Source organism: Onychostruthus taczanowskii, unplaced genomic scaffold, assembly GCF_017590055.1.
Source record: "Onychostruthus taczanowskii isolate IOZ18803 unplaced genomic scaffold, ASM1759005v1 scaffold168, whole genome shotgun sequence".
NCBI lineage: Eukaryota > Metazoa > Chordata > Aves > Passeriformes > Passeridae > Onychostruthus > Onychostruthus taczanowskii.
This window is the reverse complement of record NW_024498884.1, coordinates 409,871-428,718: the sequence shown is the minus strand read 5'-3', so window position 1 is coordinate 428,718 and position 18,848 is coordinate 409,871. Positions and strand designations below refer to the sequence as shown.

The 18,848-nt window shown below is 34.3% G+C and overlaps 1 long non-coding RNA gene across 2 annotated transcripts in view; it reads left to right on the top strand.

The window, feature by feature from the left end:
* The first annotated feature begins 9 nt into the window (after positions 1–9).
* LOC121333368 overlaps positions 10–18,848 on the top strand; it is a 70,380-nt gene continuing 51,541 nt past the window's right edge. For both annotated transcript variants that reach the window (XR_005952277.1, XR_005952276.1), the window contains exons 1-2: positions 10–48; positions 8,421–8,488. This is a non-coding gene — a long non-coding RNA (uncharacterized LOC121333368). The remainder of the gene's footprint in view (positions 49–8,420; positions 8,489–18,848) is intronic.

The window sequence follows — 18,848 nt, the reverse complement described above, 5'->3', positions numbered from 1 at the left end:
AGATGAAGAAAAGAAAGGTAAAGAGAAGAAGAAAATAAGAAAAGAAAGGTAAAGAAAAGAAGAAAGGAGAGGGGAGGGGAGGGGAAGGGAGGGGAGGGGAGGGGAGGGGAAGGGGGGGGGAAATCTGTTTTCATGTTTTTTCTTATTCTCATTATCCAAGTCTCATTTGACTGACAATAAAACATAAAACCAAGCATCTTTTGGCTGTGACAATAATTCCTGAGTGATCTCCCAGCTCTTATCTCAAGCCACAAGCTTTTTGCTATATTTTCTTTCCCCTGTTTAGCTGAGAAGTGATAGAGTGGCTTTGATGGGCACCTAGTGTGCAGCCAGGATCAAGCCACCACAGCTTGCAACAATTCTTTGATACTGGAGGGCTCTCCCTGGAGCTTACAGGGATGTGCATTTCTTCTTCATTTTTCTCTTTATATTATTGAAATCCTCTCACTTCTATTTAATTTCCACCTACCTGATTCAGTGTCTAGTGAGATAGTTCTGAAAAATGCATGCACATTTTGTCATTATTTGTTCTGTGAAAATCAGACATCAATGGTTTTTGACATACATTTTAATTTTTTTACAGCTCCTCTGTTTTCTACACCAGAAAAGTTAGATAATCCAAATGCAGTGGTTCACAATTTAAAAAAATTATGAGATACTTTGCTATATTACTTAGAGCATTTTTTCTTTAATTTTTTCCTTTTAATTTTTTCCTTGTGTCCTATAGGAAAGGATGGATTTTTAGAGCAGACTGCAGAAATTGCTGCACCATATCCCATTCCTATTTATACTCTGTTGAACTTAAGTAAACTAAAACCCTGATATAGGCTTACCCACCCCTGTGAGAATAGTGATTTGCTGTTTTTAGCCAGCCAAAAGAGCTTCCAGTTCCACTGCCTCACCACCCTCACAGAAAATAAATTTTTCATTATAATTAATCTAAATCTACTTTCAGTTTGAAGCCATTCCCTGCTGTGTTGTCACCACACGTCCCACTCTGGGCCTCTTGTAGGCCCCATTTAGGTACTGTCAGGCTGCAGTGAGGTTCCCTGGAGCTCCTCTCCAGGCTGAACAACCGCAGTTCCCTCAGCCTGTCTTCCTAGTACAGGTGCTACAGTCTTTGGATACTTTTTGTGGCTCTTCTCTGAGCCCACTCCAATAGGTCCACATATTTCCTGTGCTGGGAGCCTCAGAGCTTGATGCAGTTCTCTGACGGGATTTCACCAAAGCCAGAATCTCCCTTGACCTGCTGATCACAATTATTTTGATGTAGTCCAGGATACAGTTGTCTGTTTTCCCAAGCCAAACTAAATTTTGAAGTTCAGATATTTAGACAAGTTTTCATGTTTGATATAGTGGAACCTAAATCTATTTAATGTGTGGGTGCTTATGTATTCTGTTCCCAAAATTGTCTTGTTTCTTTCTAGTGGCTTTAAAAAAAATAAATCTTGTGGTGGTATCACATGCAATATTGTTTTTGTAATTAGGTGATCAACAAAATGACTGCTGTCCCAAATATCATTCTTCAGCATTACCTAAATCTGCAATGAAATTGCTTTGTGCCTATTTTATTATTCTCATGTCCTGTGTTGAGTATTGTTTTATTTAATCAGTAAATGTAGCTGCTTATGGAGGAAGACATTTTTCATATCATTGCGTTCACTTCAGCTTTTTTTTTTTACCCTATTTCTGACTGCTTCTAGTTTAGGTGCTTTATTATACTCTGTACAATATAGTTTACTAGAGATAGTTTTGGTAACTTTTCATTAAGGAGAAACTACATGATTTTACCCCTCAGACTGAATATTAGGACTCTAATCTCCTGTTTACCCTGTAAACCTGAGAGACATTTTTTCCTATGGGGCCCTGTGACAGAGAATGATTAAAGTGATTTCAAACATAAACTTCTTCAAACAAAGTATTATTTATGCACCCCAAGGGCTCATAACAGATGAAACAAACAAGCAAGAAAAGAAAAAAATATGCCTGTGTGCACATCTCATCTTGTGTTACTTTTATGAGGTTTTTAAGTTTCAGCAAAGCCAGTTCAACCTAGTTGTCTCAACTTACCTGTTAGCTGAAGATATATCAAGTAGCTAGAATCCATTCATTGTAATACTCTTGCTGGTATTCCTTTAAAATTTTGCACTTTTTGTTTCCCTTTGATTCTGACTGGAAATAATAAATCTTGCTCCTTTATTGTTTTTCAAATATTAGGATGGAAATAATGTTCTGAATTATAGCTTTGCTGTCATTTTCAGGTTGATCCCTTATATTCTTGATGTGCTTTATTGATGTGCTTGCTTGTTATTTGTTAATCACATTCTTTGACTTCTCACAAATGGGAGGACATTAGCAATCAGACACAGTGAACTGCAGTGGATACTTACATTGTGAATCCTTAGACCTTTATATATATATACACATACAATATTAGTCTGTATAACTAGGTAATTCACATACAGATGGAAATAGCAAAAGTCTTTAAATAAGCAGGAACGGAAATCTCAAACACAAGTCAAGATGGAGTGTTTTCTTTTTCCCTTTTTTTCATAGAAAAATAAAATCAGACTTTGTCAGTTAAAGCTATTCATGAATGCATATAGAATGCATCATGCTCCTTGTTTAAAAAAAAGCCACTCTATCAAAATTGTCTACTTTTTGAAGAAAAAGTCAGAATGTCAATTTTGCTTTGACATTTTCAGAGCAAAAGGAATTAGAAATGTATTTAGGTTGTGCTTTTTTGTTTGGTTTATTTTAAATTCAAAAAACGGACTAAGATTTTACAGTGACCAAATATTTTAATATGGATTTTTTGCAGTCCTTTATTCTACTGGGAGAGATATTCCTCTAATGCTTTTATTAGCTTAACAATTTGTTGTTATCTACCAACACCTGCCAAATGGTTCATATCAATTCTCAGGCGAAAAAAAAGTACAAGTACAATATTTTGCATCACTTTTCATTAGCTGTTGTAACATTTTCAGAAAATTGATTTCTATCTGCTTCGCCACAGAATATTTTAGAGCAATGAGAAAATAAATTGCCCTCCAAATCTTTCTTTCTTCCAGCCTATTTTTATCTTTTAAAAAGATTAATTTGTATTTTTCATTGTTTGTAATTTTTTTTTTTTTTAATAATAAGACAGTACTTGAAAAAAAATAAAAAAACTTGAACTCAATCTTTGGCAATTTCATGAGAAACTCCTGTAAGGGAAAAGGGATATTTTGCAATAACCTTTGAGTATATTTTGAAAACAAATATGATGATGCATCATTCTGCCATATATTGTTCAGATATAAAACAACTTAGTTATACAGTTTGATTTTTTTTTTTTTTTTTTTAGTTTAGGTTTGGGTTTTACTGATTTAGCAATGCAATAATGGTAATCCCAAGTAAAGCTAGATCAATGATCTAGCCTGTGTACTACCTGTTTTCGTAGCCTTTTACTATTCCAAAGAGCATGCTTGAACTATCATAGCTTTTACTATGTGTAGGGGTAAATTTTTCTCCACAGTCAATAAATATTGCAAGACAAATTTTATGAGATAGAGCATGTCTTCTCTATCAATCCTATAGCCTATTAAGAACAATGCCTTGGAATTTAACCTGATCTATTCTCCTGTGAGCTCATATTTTTGTCCTTGTAATGAAGAAAACTTTAATGCAATCGTTCCTGTGCTGTAAAATCAAAATGGAGGCAGAATGGGTGACCCTGAGGTTCTACCTGATCAGTTCCTTATTTTAGCTATACTTCCTATGTTTATGGCATTCATATCTGTCTTTATTGAACTTTATTTCTTTGATGCTTTCACTGTTTTCTCTGCTAGTCTGCCACCATTAATTTTAAAATAATTTTCCATTTTTTTTGCTTTCTTAAATGTATTTTGTACTTAAGTCTTTCAAAAATTTATTTTGATTTTCAAAAGGTTTGGAATTTGTGTTCTAATTTCGTGGCAATGCTATTACAGCCAGAAGTGCCTACTTTTCAATAATTTTAAATAGTCTAATTTAAGTTAAATAAGAAGAATGTTTGTTTGTTGTTTTTGTTTGTTTGTTTGTTTGTGTGTCTTTTGTTTTTTTTTTTTTTTTTTTTTTTTTGGTTTTTTTTTTTTTTTTTTTTTTTTTGGTTTTTTTTTTTTTTTTTTTTTTTTTCAATTAGCAGTGTCCTTAGAGCTTGGCAATATTCAATGTGTCACGAGAACTGTGACCTTCCTATACCTGACAGGAGTCTACAAGAAAGATGGAAAGACACTATGTACAAGAGTGTGTATTGACAGGACTAGGGGGATTGGGTTAAAATCACAAAAGTATACATTTAGATTAGACATTAGAAAAAAAATCCTTGCTGTGCGGGTGGTGAGGCACAGGAACAGGTTTTCACAGAGCAGCTGTGAATCCCTGAAAATGTTTAAGGCCAGGTTGGGTGGGGGTTTGAACAGCCTGGTCTATTAGAACCTGGTCTACTACCTTCTCCATGGCAGAGGAGTTGGAACTAGATGGTCTTGGAGGTCCTTTCCAACCCAAACCATTCTATGATTCTGTGATTATAAAGGGAGGAAAGTGTTAGCACTTTCTGGGTTGAAGACAGTTTTGTATTTGCTCAAGTATGTTGTCTGTCTCCAACTTTTTATGATTTCAGACTGAATCTGTTAAAAAAGGACAACGTCTTAGATCACAATGCGACCTAAGGAATTAAAGAAAACCTTCCTTTAGGACAAATGTTGTCCCTGGGTATTTTTGGCCAAGGCAAGAGTAAGCCTTAGAAAAGACAATTGAAAATAAAGTCTGATAACAGCATGACCTCAAATCAGAGTATTTTTAATTTCAAAACACTCCACATTGTACAGCTTATCTCTTTTATCACTGAAGTTATGAAAGGGTAAATGTATTCCTGAACAAACAGCCAAATTGTTTATAAGCCCTTAAAAAATGTCAAAGAGATGACAAGTAAGTAGCAGCAAACAAGAAAAACCTATTCTACAAGGACTGAGAGTTTGCATAGAATCAAAGGAAGACTGGACAAGTTAATAAAAAAGAGAAAATGACAAAGAATGACTGAAGAGAAAGTGTCCTATTCTGCTTTTTCCCATCTCTCACTCAATCTCTCCTCTCCTCCAGCCTACGATGTTCTCTCTGTAATCCATGGAAAATGTTCCAGCTATATATGTTATAAATATCCTGACTTTCATCTATGTCCATATCCAGTTATAGTTAGATATAATATTATTTAACAGGATATGTCACCTTCTGCAGGTGACATATCCTGTTAAATTATCTTCTACATCAAAAATGGCCCAGAAACTCTTGTGTGAATGGTGTTTGTGTCTGAGCTTGGAAGCACATTATGAGCATGCCCAAAATGATATTTAATGGCCAGTCAGTGTTGCTGGCTTCTGCAGATTGGTTGCTGTGCAAATTAATGGAATTGCTATTGACCTGAGAAAAACCAACCTGTTAATGTTGTCAGTACCACAGAATGCAGCCTTTCAGCTTTTCTTTTCTGAAAGAAAACAAAAAGTTTTTAGAAAACCTAGAAGTTCATTTGCTTTTTTATTGTGAAGGTGTGAACAGAACATTTGCTGTCAAGCCTTCTCTCTATTTCTGTCTGTTTTCTTTAGAGAGTGCATGCTGCACTGTGCAGACTAAAGACATCTGTCTGTGGCAAACTGTGAGGAAAAAAAGGAAAAGGGCTATTTGTCATAAACAATTAATTAAACAAAGGTTTTATATTGCTTAAAACCCAGGAACTTTTGGGGTTTGCTTTCCTCTGTATAATTTATTCACTAAAAGCTTATGTAGAATGTCACCTTGTTTTTTGCAAGCTGTCTACTTTGGCTTTTCAGATGAGTGCATATCTCCTGCCAGGTTTTCAAACAAAGTGCAATGGTAGAGAAAGTTGTCAAAAATTAAGTATTTTGTATACCAAATAACTATCATCTTATAGCAGAATACATGCAATAATTTACTATTTATAATGTGTATCTGTTTCTCTAGTTCAGCATGCCTTGTTCATCACATGGACAACTGAATGAGGGAGGTCTCAAACATACACAGAAAATAAGTATAGCCATTTGGATGAAATGTAAAAAATAATTGGAAAAAAATTAAACATGAAAGGAAAAAATAAAACAAGCTGACTTACACTTAGTTTTGATTTTTTAATGTTGATTTGCTTTCTCAATAGTTTTGAAAAACCTACATTGAAGGAATTGTTATTTTAAAAACAGGCAAGAGTAATTATCTTCTTCTATTGCCAAAAAAAATTGAATCTTTACTAAACCTATGAAAGCCTTGGACTACATTTTATACCCATTCTGCCTTTACCTTCTGACATGGCTGTCAAAATGTTAAAACAAATATTTCATAGGAGAAAATGAATGTTATTCCCAAATCCAGAGAATTACTCACTCTCATGCCCCAAACTTACACTCTAAATTTAGGATCTTTGTACACAAAGTGTTTCAATTTGTCTCTGCTTAATATCTTATTTCTACACTAAATACTTAGATGGGATGTTAATTTGCTAATCCTGCAAATTAGTTCTGCATTTGTTTTTACATTTCTTTTCCAGAAACATTTATTTCAATGAATGTTAAAATAGTTTTTCTATATATGGAAGGCATGGACCTAAAATATAAGAAGCATACAGAAGAATTTCAAAGGATTTATTTGTCACTGAATCACTAACTCAAAGTGATGAAGCAGTTACACTGACTTGCAGAAAAAAACCCCATAATTCTAATGTTTATTGTTATTATATTCCTGTAGGGAAAATGTACTTCATTATTATTTATTGATAGTTTTAACTCTCTTGTTAGTATTCTTTTGCATTTACCAAAATTATGAACAGCTTTAATGCTAATGCATCCATGCACTTACCTGAGCTTTTTTGTTGTTGTTGTTTTTAAATCTATCTAGTTTAAATGTTTAGTCATGTCACTAGCTTTTACATTTTGAAATAATATTTTGATTCATAAGTACCACAATAAGTGTGTGTTTATGTAACATGAAATACATTTTTTCTGAAGAGGTACTTAGCATATACATTTCTTAAAAAAATTGTTTTCTTATATGTGCAAGGGTTAATAGGAGCAAATCCTGAGGAGAAAAAGTGAAAACATTTATGCATGTATGCATTTTAGTTTTCATAGAACATGCTCAAACTCTTCACTTTAGTTTGCAACATTTTGGAGACTTTTCCCATTTAGTAGCCAAATTACAAAGTGTGAAATATCAGCTGGGAAGAAAAGATTTTTTTATTGCAGGGGGACAAGGAAGGGTTGTAGAAATGACCTGAGCTTCTGCCAGACAGTGGCTTCCCAGGCATTACATTGAAAGAATCTGATAGGATCCTGTAGGTTCAGGGGCCATTTAAATTCAAACAAAATTTTCATTTTGTGCTGTCAGCATTTTTGGCCTTTGAATGATGCAAAGAAGTTTACAAAGATTTCAGCATTGTCATCAGGCAGAGCATTTAACTGGTTACCTTTTCTTTTTTTCCTGTCCAAATTTAGAATTAACTTGCTTCCTTTTTTGGCATGACCTGAATATTATTATAGCCAAGATATTGTGAAATGCATCATCAGATGAAAATATGATGAACAACTGGCTGCACAAGTACTTGTAAGATTATTCAAAAGAAAAAATCCTTCTTTTCTATTTGGCACACCAAAATCAGCACTAAAAAACCTGGCTTAATTTTCAAGGTTTTAACATCTTATATATTTGTAATACATGCACTAAAGGACCATTCCCTAAAATATTTTTAGATACCTCTTTAAAATCATGCATGTTTTTGTTTGCTATAAATAATATGTATTTTAGATATCATATATAGAATATTATATATTTCTGGAGGTTATAGAAATTAAATTAAAAAAAATTGTATTTATATTAGTTAGCAACAAATACCTTTTTTTTTATAAATGAAGAAATAAATGAAAAATTAACTTCTTACCAGAAAAAGTTAGCAAAGAGTGCTAAGCTATTAGTGCACTTCTCCTACTTTGTACCAGTTTACAGATTTATGTAAACACAGATTACTATATCTGATTAATGCAATATCTCTGACTTTTTCCTTGCTTTAAGCTGAATATAAATATAGCTGTGTCTGATTTCTGTTGAAAAGTTTTATAGGTTCCAGGTCCAGCATTATATTGTAAAACTTAATTTACATTAATTTGTGTATTTTTAAAATTAATTTCAAGAAATTCATAAGATTTTCCAGGTTTTGCAATATAGTGTCCTTGACCCTTTCCTTCTTTCAAAAATTTGGATATGATTTTATTAAATATCACCTCAGAATAACAATATGTTCTCTACATTACAAACCAATAATTATAACTATTCATCTAAATCTCTCTCAATGAGTTTTGGAGTGGCAGATTTGCATTTACCAGCTCTGTTTTCTTTAGCAGGACAGGACAAGGAAGTGCTAACGCAACTGCACCCATATTCAGAAATCATCCTACTAATTAATACAAAGGTATAATGTTGCTTTCTGTCTTACTTTATAAAGCTTTTTGGAAAAAATAATTTGGGTATTTCACTTGTTTGACCATTACAGAATATTTAGCAAGCAGTTTCAAATATCTATCAACTACTTAAGCTCCAGTCTGAAACTAACCATATGTCCTTCTTAAATAAAAACTTTATTTCCTGAACACCTTGAAAAGAAAAACATATGCAAGAGGTACTTTCTTTTGTACTGTCATGCCTTTTCAAATCTCAGTTATCCATCAGCCTCCCAGGCCAATGGAATTTCTGCTGATCATCACAGAGTTATAGAATGGCCTGCCTTGGAAGGACCCTAAAGGTGTATTTGTTCCAACAACTCTGCTGTGGACAAGAACACCTGTCACTGGACCAGGTTGCTCAGAGCTGCATCCACCCTGGCCTTGAACATTTCCAGGCACGGAGCATCCATGTGAGGGTGGAAGAGGTCCTTGTGGCTTCTTGGGGTGCCTCACAACATCATAAAATCTAAAGAGTAATTTTTTTGAAAAATTATGGACCAGCACACTAAACCATTATGACAGGTAAATTGATGTTGCACATAACCACCATCTGTAGATAGTGAGAGCTATAATTCAATTTAATTCTGCCTTTAACAGTTTAATCAACATCTACAACTAGTTTTTTGATTGGCATTGGGATTTCTTTCTCAAAATCATGTTTCCTCTACTACTATTTTCTTAGCAAATTAACAAATTTTGTGAAAAAGAGGTCATTCTTGGCAAGTGTATTAAAGCACATCCTTTAGCATTCTGCTGAAATGCTTCCTGAAAATAATCTTTTATTTATGTATTTAAGTAATGTGTTCTTCTTCTATATTATGTGGAAGCAGCAAACTGCTCACTACCCACTGTTTTCTTTGATTCCTATTATTAAATACAGCCTTTGCTATAGGTTAAGTATAGCTTGTCTGTGATGCCTATTGTTATGGTCTACGGCAGCAGATTTCTTATATTTTCTTTGTTTTGACAAGACAGTATCATATGCTCCTGCAAAGTGGTTTCAATAACATAAAACTGGAAGTGTTCTGACACTGAGGGTGCCAGTTGGCAGTATCAGGCATGGGTACCTTGTCTTATGCAGCTTCTTCAGGATTTTAAATTCATATAAATGTATAAATAATACATGCATTTTTCCTAACAAATAGTTATCCAAGAGAATAATGATTATTTTGAATAAGCCAGAAAACTAAGACACTTAAGCATAGTTACAGGGAACCCTTTATCAGTGCTGTTTGTTAACACCATTACAAACCTGTGTAGCTTATATCCATAAAGATCTAAAACTTGAGTTTACTGCTATGCAGTTTGTACTTCAAATGGAACTGTATATATGCTACATCAAACTTGTTTCAGAGTGATCAGCAGGCTCACATTTCTCTTTGCAGAGAAAATTACATGTCCCTTCCCCCTTTGTCTTTACCTAACCATTTTTTCAAAATATTAATTCCTTCATCTACCATTTGTTATACCAAAATTCAAATCCTGGGTTCTCGATAATCAACTAACAGTGCATTCAAAACTCATAAGAAAGTGTCAGAGGACTTTAATACCTTTTAAAATAATATTTTATTATACAGTCATATGTATCTCAACACTAATTTCAACATTTTAAAAATATTTAACAGACTTTATTTTTTTAGTAAATTTTGAAGTATTGAAGTGGTATGAACCAATTATTATTTATCATTGCTTGGGGTTTTTTGTTTGCTTGGTTTTGCTTTTTTTGGGTTGTTCTGGTTTTGGTTTTGTGGGGTTTTTTTTGTTTGTTTTTTTTTTTTTTTTTTGTTTGGGTTTTTTTTTTTTTTTTGGTGTGTTGTTATATTTTTGTTAGAAGCATGCAACCTCACTTAAAATAACACAGTGTTGATTGATTTTAAGAACAGACAAAAATAGTTTTAGGGACTGCGTGAAAATGAGGGAACTATGCTATATGGTATGGAAGTGGAGTTTTATCCTTGTTTGGTTGGTTGGTTGGTTGGTTGGTTTATTTTTGGGTTAAGAATGAAGGATGTTATTGGTCAGACAAAGTTTTAAAGGATAATATGTCTCAGACTTTAAAATTATTTAACAATGAATTTACATGCACTGCATACATAATGTTTAAGTGAGAGATTGATAGACAAAAAGTTATTTGCTGCATAGTTATTAAAAAAAATGAAATAATGCAGGATCTTCTAAACCCCAGAAACAGTCAAGCCTTTTTGAATAGTTTTAGATGCAATTACAAAAAATTTGTCTTATAAAATGTCCAGTTAGGTTTGTTTGATAACTGTTAAGATTTCCTTTCTGTGTGATATTTTGAATATTTATATCTCAACTAAGTACAAGAACCTTTGTTGTCTTCCTTGCAATTTACATTTCACTTGTCTATTTGTTAGGGGGAAGGAAAAGCAACAGAAATGCAAAAACACAGAATTTGCATGTTAGAATCATTAAAAGTGTTAACAATTAGTTTTATTATACTAGAAGGTTTATTTTATAAATTAAATGTTTGTTTTACCTTGCATACTCTCAACCCATCCTGCCAATAAGAAGGAATACTTTTGTTATTACTCTGTTGCTCAAAGAACAATCACATGATGATCATGAAGGAAGGACAAACATTTTTAACATAAAAATCAACTAATTCAATTTCTAAATCAAAGAATATAGTCCACAAAACTATTTCAGAAATTGGAAGCTATATTTATAATTTGGTTTGTGGGGACTAAATCAGCTACAAATCAGCTACAAACTGTGGATTACTTTCCACAAAGACAAATGTATGTTAAATTATCCATCCTTCTTGACGTACCTAAGAAAAAAGGACCATTTGGGACTTACAAAGGAACACCACAAAACTAAATTGGCTTCTCAACAGATTGCTTTGCTATATTCCAAGTAAGTTTCTGTGCCTTAATGCTGCAGACTGGAGGCCCATCAGTACAGGAGAACCCCTGCTGAGTGACTTTTACTAGTTACAAAATAGTATATCCTGTAGAAATATCCTGTTGCAAACTGAAGATGTAATTTCAGAAATTGATTTGAAAGAGCTTTTTATATTAATACCATTTACCAAATAATTATATCTCTCACTTCAAAATCACTGTTGCCATTTCTCACTCCCTGGTTTTCTAAGCAATGCATTGTAAAGTCCAGGTGTCCTGTTTCGTATGTTCTAGAACAGAAGTGTCTCAAAAGGCAGTATTTGACAGCAGTGAGCAGAAGCAGGGAAAGTACCTTCAGGGAGATGAGGCATTTGAATCCACGGGCCATCTCAATATGCTGCTTTTATTTAACAAATCTGAATATATATTCTGCATATTGCTCGATCTGGGGCCCTTCATATCCTAGGGCGTCGGAAAAGTGCTGATCACTGTCACCTCACAATCAGTAACCTGCTGTACTGATGCCATTTGGGTTTTGCCTTTTTTTCTTTCTGGCTTTCTATGTTCTCTACCTTTTTCACATGTGTATTTGTAATTCTTTCCCCTATTGTATTAGTAGCTAGTTTTCCCAGTAATTTTCCATGGCCTTTCCCTAAGCAGAAAGATAAAATAAATTCCAGAGCTCCAAGTTCCAGGAGGTACAAGGCTCCGTGCTATCTTGGTTCTTCAGGGAGCCAAAGCTGAGAACAACCCTTTGAGATACATTCTCATGGACAAAGCACAGCTAGTGCTGAAGGGGGGCTCCAGAGAAGAGGCTTGACCTGGGGGGAATGGCATCACCACTTGTCCTCCTCATTGGTGCTTTTCATCAATTATGCTAATTTCCTAAAACCTATAAAATGTACTCACCCTGGCTGGGAGTGTGGTCTTTTGTGGACATCTTTCCATAGCTGCCACTGAAGGCCTTCAAATAAAGATCTCCTTTCATTTTACCTCCTCACTAAAATTATCTTGGGTTTCATTTCCAGGTTGGGAAAAAGGCAACAACAAAAAAAGCAGTGTTTTATATCCCTTAATGTTTTTTGACCTTAAGGAACTCAAGGTGGTACAGTAGAAGCAAACCTTGTTCCAATTATGTCATCAAGATATGGTTTTTTAATGACCTTTTCATGCAAGGTTTTCTTAAACAAGATGGCCTGTCAGGTTAACATTTTGTATTCATTTGTGAACAAGAGGGAAATTAGAATTTTCTACGTGATATTTGTTTAACAACTAGAAACCAAGCAGGTGCAAGAGCTAGGGAAAAAAACCCAGAGGTCTTTAGGAGGAAAAATGACCATGAAAGCCATAAATCCCACTTGGATATGGCTACAGTAAAAGTAGAAAGAAGTGATGTAAGAAAGGTTATAGAGAAACAATCTGAAAAGAAAGCCAGAGGAAAAAGGGAAGAGTTCAAAAATCAAAGCTTGAAAAGGTAAGTTCAAACTGGTGACAGGAATACCAAAATATAGCCTGTTTTCTCCCTTCGTATACAATACCTAAATTTCAGTTAACTCTTCTAAATAGTGACTGTTTTACAAATATAGGGTGGGTGCTATCGTATGGACTGTAGGATTACTTCTTTTTAAAAGTTCTCAAGCAAAATAAATCAAGCAGAATAGAATTCTATAAACACACTTGGGGCATTTAGCCAAGAACTATTTTAACCCCCTGCTTTGTCATGTAGTGGCTGGAAGAAGATAGATCAAAAGACAATGAAGTATCAAGAAGTATCAAGAAGTCAGCTCTGTACTTGATATTGTTTTATTTGATAAGCAATGGAATGCATAGGGCAAGTCTCATGTAAATCTGCTCTGTGCACCAAGGTCATGAAAATCCAACTAAAAGTGATGGCTCAGGAATGAACTTTCAGCAGTCCAGCACAAAAATAATGCAAAAAATGACCAGGTGAATATTTAGATCCTTACTTCTTGAAAAATGCAGAATTAAGCCTGTGATTATTAGATGATGGGTCTACAACATCAATTCCCTCTTTACAGGCTAAGAATCATCAATCGGAAAAAAACTGGTTAATCACCTCTAGGACCAGTTGTTGATATCTTCCAAATTATTAGACCTAGATTTCCTGCTGACTAGGGCAGTTTTTGATAATTTTACCAATTCTTTAATCCCTTAGTTTCATTGTTGGAAAGGCTTGACACTGACCTTTTAGAAGGCTTTCACTGACCGTGAAATTTGATGAATTAAATTCAGCAGAAAGCAGAAGGAAGGAAGGTTCTATTTGAGAAAATGATATTCTTAGCTATTTAAGTGCTAACATCACCTATAAAAATGTTTACTCTGGCCAGTCTGTCCCAGTTCTGAGAAAGAAGGATGTCCTGAATGATGGAATAGGCAGTCTGGGACAGCACTAGAGGAATTTGTATGCAGCAACTTTCAGTGCTCATACCTGGAAAAAGTGGACTTTAATCCCAAACCAATTAAAGTAAACTCTCATGCTGACCAATGAAGAGTACAAGAAAAACAAGATTATACAGTCTTAATGCACATGAAGTGGAAGTGATATAACTCAATACACAATATGGTTCTGCATCTTAAAGTACATTTTCATGGTGGTGGGAGAAAACAGTCCACAAATTAAAATTTTCTTTATATGATATTTGTATTACTGTTCTCGAACCCTGAAAATCTAATTAAATGAGCCATACATACTATGGCCCATACTCTGCTTTTTGCATCTCCTCTGCAAGGGTCATATTCTGTGAAACTACTAGATGTTTTAGAGGGTGGTTAACAGCCAAATTGGTTTTCAGATCTGACTGTTTCAGTTTTAATAACTCATTGCTATTGGAGTGAGTGGTTGCAATGAATTTTGCAAGAGACAAAGATCAGCAGAACACAAGAAATGATCAGATTTCAGATTTGACACTGTTACATGATTTTTTTTAAGTGCTGCAGTGAATTTCATTTGATGAAGGCATCAACACTCTAGCTTTCCAGATGTTCTTTTACAGCACAGAGCCACAATGTTGACTTCCCTATTTCAGGATTTCTGGAATGCACATGCGTTGTAATTGTAAATAACATTTTGAGCAAAATAGTTCAGTGAATTAAATATATGATCTATATATCTATAAAATGAACAGTGTTTTTCACTGATGCCTCTATGGTTAAAATAAAATTTCATAAAGCTTCAGAAAAGCTCACATTCACATGATGAACTTGAAACTCTGTACTAAGATAACACAGCTTTTCATTCCCTCCAGTACTACCAAACAGGTCAAGTATTGAATCTTCAAGTTAGTGGGGAAAAAGCATTTTGATTTTCTGTGCTTTTATCACTACTATGTAAAATGTTTTATTTCATATTTAAGCCAAGAATCAGAACGTTCTGTTTTTTTTTGTTTTTTTTTTTTTTTTTTAATTCTAACTTTTACAGTATTATATTAACAAAGAGATGGAGGTGAAATTTAGGTTGTGTCTGTCCCTCAAATAGATTCCACTTTCTTAACAGGACAGAGTTTTAATTATGGTGGCAGGCCCATTGCTTCTGTGCTGTCATGAAACTATTCAGTGTTGATGACTTAGTCCTTTGGAGCAGAAGTCACTCAAAGGTGACTGCTACTGTGCATTCTTGAGTACAGTGATTTGTGATGACCCCCCGGGCTGTGTTTTACAGGCATGCTAGATTCACCAAGCACTTCCATAGATTCTCCTCCAGCTAGCTGGGAGCACCAGCAGAGACTTCTGGCCATGCTGAATATGTTTTTTCACAAAGAATTAGTGTGTGTAAGCAAAGGAAAATACATTCTGATACCTATGACAGCAGGGTGAGCTGTGTTTTCCTAGAAGTTGTCTCTGTAATTTGTCCCTTGCTGACAAACCTTTTCAGTTTTCTATTCTCTGAAACAACAGGAACAAGTAAAGCCATAAAGATTGATAACATGATGCCCACAAGCATGGATTATTGCACTCCTTATAATGAAATACCTATAAAAAGAAAACTCTAAGTCAAAGTAGTAGACTGAATATATTTTGGGGCTTTTTTCCCAGAAATGTATTTTAACTATATTTTCTCAAATATTATTTTAAATACTTCAAATCATGGTGCTGTTTTCAACATAAATATCTCTCAACAAAAGCCACTAACAAAACACCATTTGGTATTTTTGCCACTCTTTAATCACATGCAAAGAAAAGTAATGTAAAAACAGTTATCAAGAGCTGTACAAGACACATAATTTATATTTTTGTTTAATAAAGTCATTCTATGACAGTATTACTTCTGTTGGCATTCAGTAATTAATGAATGATGGCTATTCTGGTTTAGCGTATTTTATTAAACCTGCCACCAAGCATAAAGGAAAAGAGAATTATTACCTTTACATTATATGTAAATTGAAAAATTTTAATTAAACCAAAATTGGTTGTTGCCTTTCTATTCTCTTTCCCACCTCTGAGACTAGAATTGAATATTACAGTATTATCTTACCTTCTTCTGCTCCTGGGCTACTTAAAAGGTTTCCTAGCAGATTTGATTGCTGGCAGATGTTTGGCATTCAATTATTGTGGCAGGAGCTAAAACCCTCTGGAGTCCTTAATATATAACTGTAAATACACATACTGAATTAGACAAAAAATGATGTCTTTAAAGTGGAATGCCCCAAAATTATTTAATTTGCCCCTAATAATATTTATCAACTTTCTTACTTGCATTATCCAATGCGTTATGACTATATTCTGCTAGTAATAGATGACCTAAAAAATGCATTATATGCAGCTGGCATCTAATTATCTGCAGATAAATCTGTTTTGGACACAGATAACTAAGACAGTAACTAACAGTTTGGAACCCAGGCAGGTACCCTGGGCAGACGTACTCTGATCCTCAGAGCTTACCATTTGATGTCCATAGCAGGTTTGGGAGACCAGAAAATTTTATTGATCTTCACCTAACTTAATTTATGGGCATGTCCTAGTCCATGCTTCTTCATTTATCCTTGGGTTACTACCCTGTGTCTTGGTTAAACAGGAATTGAATGGCTTTTTGTCAAGATGAATTAAATGTGTATGCATATAAATAAATTATTAATCCACAAAATATGCATCGAAAAGCCCACCTTATTTTAAATCATTTAATAGATAATATTTTACAGCTCTGTATATAAAACAGTCTCATATTGCTAATACAAACAGCTCTTTGGAAAAAAGGTGAATATTTTTATTTACAGACAGCTTAATAAAAGGCAGTTTCAATTGCAGATTCAGCAACAGAAAAGGATTCAAAGACCAAATAGAAAATAAGGATCCATATTTATTAGCTACCTTCTCATATCTGTATTTGGAGTACTGAAGATCTTTTTTCATTAAAGATTCTTTTATTTTCTTTTACTGGCCTCCTATCTTGACAGCTTCAAGCTAAATGTGACAAAGAAAAAGCACCAATAAAGCAAATTACTTATATTTCTTTCCCAAGTTGGAGGCTATTTCTCTCTCGATTTTGTTTATTTTTCTTTTAATTAAGCCTATGAATTGTTACTTTTTGATAGATTTCAACTTATTTACAAGAGGAAAGTGTTGAATAAATATATTTTGGAGGAAAAAGGCAAAGCCAATAAAGGGGAGTCTGAAAATGGCAAAATATAGTGAATGAAATTTCCATCGATGTTGAATGTTCAATAGAGAAATTTTACAGGGAAAAAAAAGATTTAGACAAATCCCTCTCTAAAATAGTAAAACTGTCTTTTGCTACAATAAGGCTAATGTGTATCTACATGTTTTTCAATAGAGTGAAATTCTCAGTCAATGCAGAGGAACCAGGAATCAGGGGAGTTATGACAATCGTGTAAGTGGCTTGAAAGAAGGCTGGGCAGAGAGAGATAGAACAAGAGGGAATGGCCTTACATTAAGATGAATAGATGTAGATTAGATAGTAGGTACATATTCTTTACTGTGAGGGGGGGGAGGCATTGGAATGGGCTGTCCAGAGACGTAGTGGATGCCCCATTCCTGGGAGGGTTCAAGTCCAGGCTGGATGGGGCCCTGAGCAGCCTGGTCTAGTAGATGACATTCTGATATTCCTGTCCATGGCAGAGAGGTGATGGTCATAAACTACTCAGTGATTTTTTGTTTCTATACTTTTAGAGGCTAGATCATTCTTCCATTAAAAAAAAAAAAAAAAAGAAAAAAAAAAAGATGTGGGAAGAGAGTTAAATTTTTAGACAATTCTCTATATGTTGCTCCATGACAATTGGGAATAAAATACAGTCCTCCATGTTTCTGCCTCTTCTCCTTTTCCCTGATACACCTCTATCCTTTATTCCTGTATTCCTCTGAGGTACACCTGTATCTCAAAGATATGACAAACAATTCACATTTCAGAAATTCAGCTGTACTTTGTAGTCAGTTTTTCTTTTCAGCAGTATGAGGATCATGCTTCTTTTGTCCTATTTGGTAAACCCCTCCACCCTGAATTTCTCTCTTTTATGAATAATCTTTTCAGATATCTTGATGCATGTACACTTCAATATAGCAGTGTAAACATATTTCCAGATAAACCATTTATTTTTAATTAATTATATACTTATTCGCTTAGAATATAATGTTTTAAAAATATAATATAATTTAATGTATTTAAAATAATTATATATTTATTATTTAACAAATTTGCATAGAAATAAAAATAGTTTAAATAGCCCGATCAAATATTGTTTATGTACAATCTGGGATTCTGTTGAGTGACTGTGTGGTACTCAAAGGGAAGAGAATCAGGTTTGGCATGGTCTTGTCCCAAGTGGGGGGAACATGATTTCTAGACTGCTTTTCCCCATCAAAAACTACAGCCTAGGAAAGAACTAGCTAGGGTACTCCAAGAAGGAAAGAACATTTTATCATTAAGCCGGATTTTGAACTTCTTCTCCTTTTGCTCTTAAATATGGTTATATTCCTCAGTGAAAACTCTGGATGCTGCCCAGATAAGTGTCAAAGCCATTCCTGCTGACTGGCAGACCTTCTCAACAAAGTCCTCTTCACCTCTTGTGTTTCAGGTAGGGCTGGGGGATCACAGAATTTTTGTCAACTGCAGGCTGGTTAGGGACACTCAATCTACAGCTACTTAAGCCTAATCAACATGGCTTAGAGCTAGAAGTGCTCAGCTGGACAGATACAGAGTTAATTATTTCAGTTTCTCATAAATGGGTTTATCATGAGACCAGGATTATGCAATATAAATAATCCAGCTAATACATCCACGGTGGTCTCTGCACAGACCTGCACTGAGGACATTGTGAAGACTTAAGGCCCAAAACAGTTACGCAGCTGAGCACATGCTTACCCTTAAGGATGAAGAATGTGGTATCCTTGGGAGTTGTGCATATCATCTGATAGAGGTTTTCAAATCACTGGCAATGCTTAAGGGTTGACATAAAACTATGCTAATATACCGTATGCATAGCCAAGTATC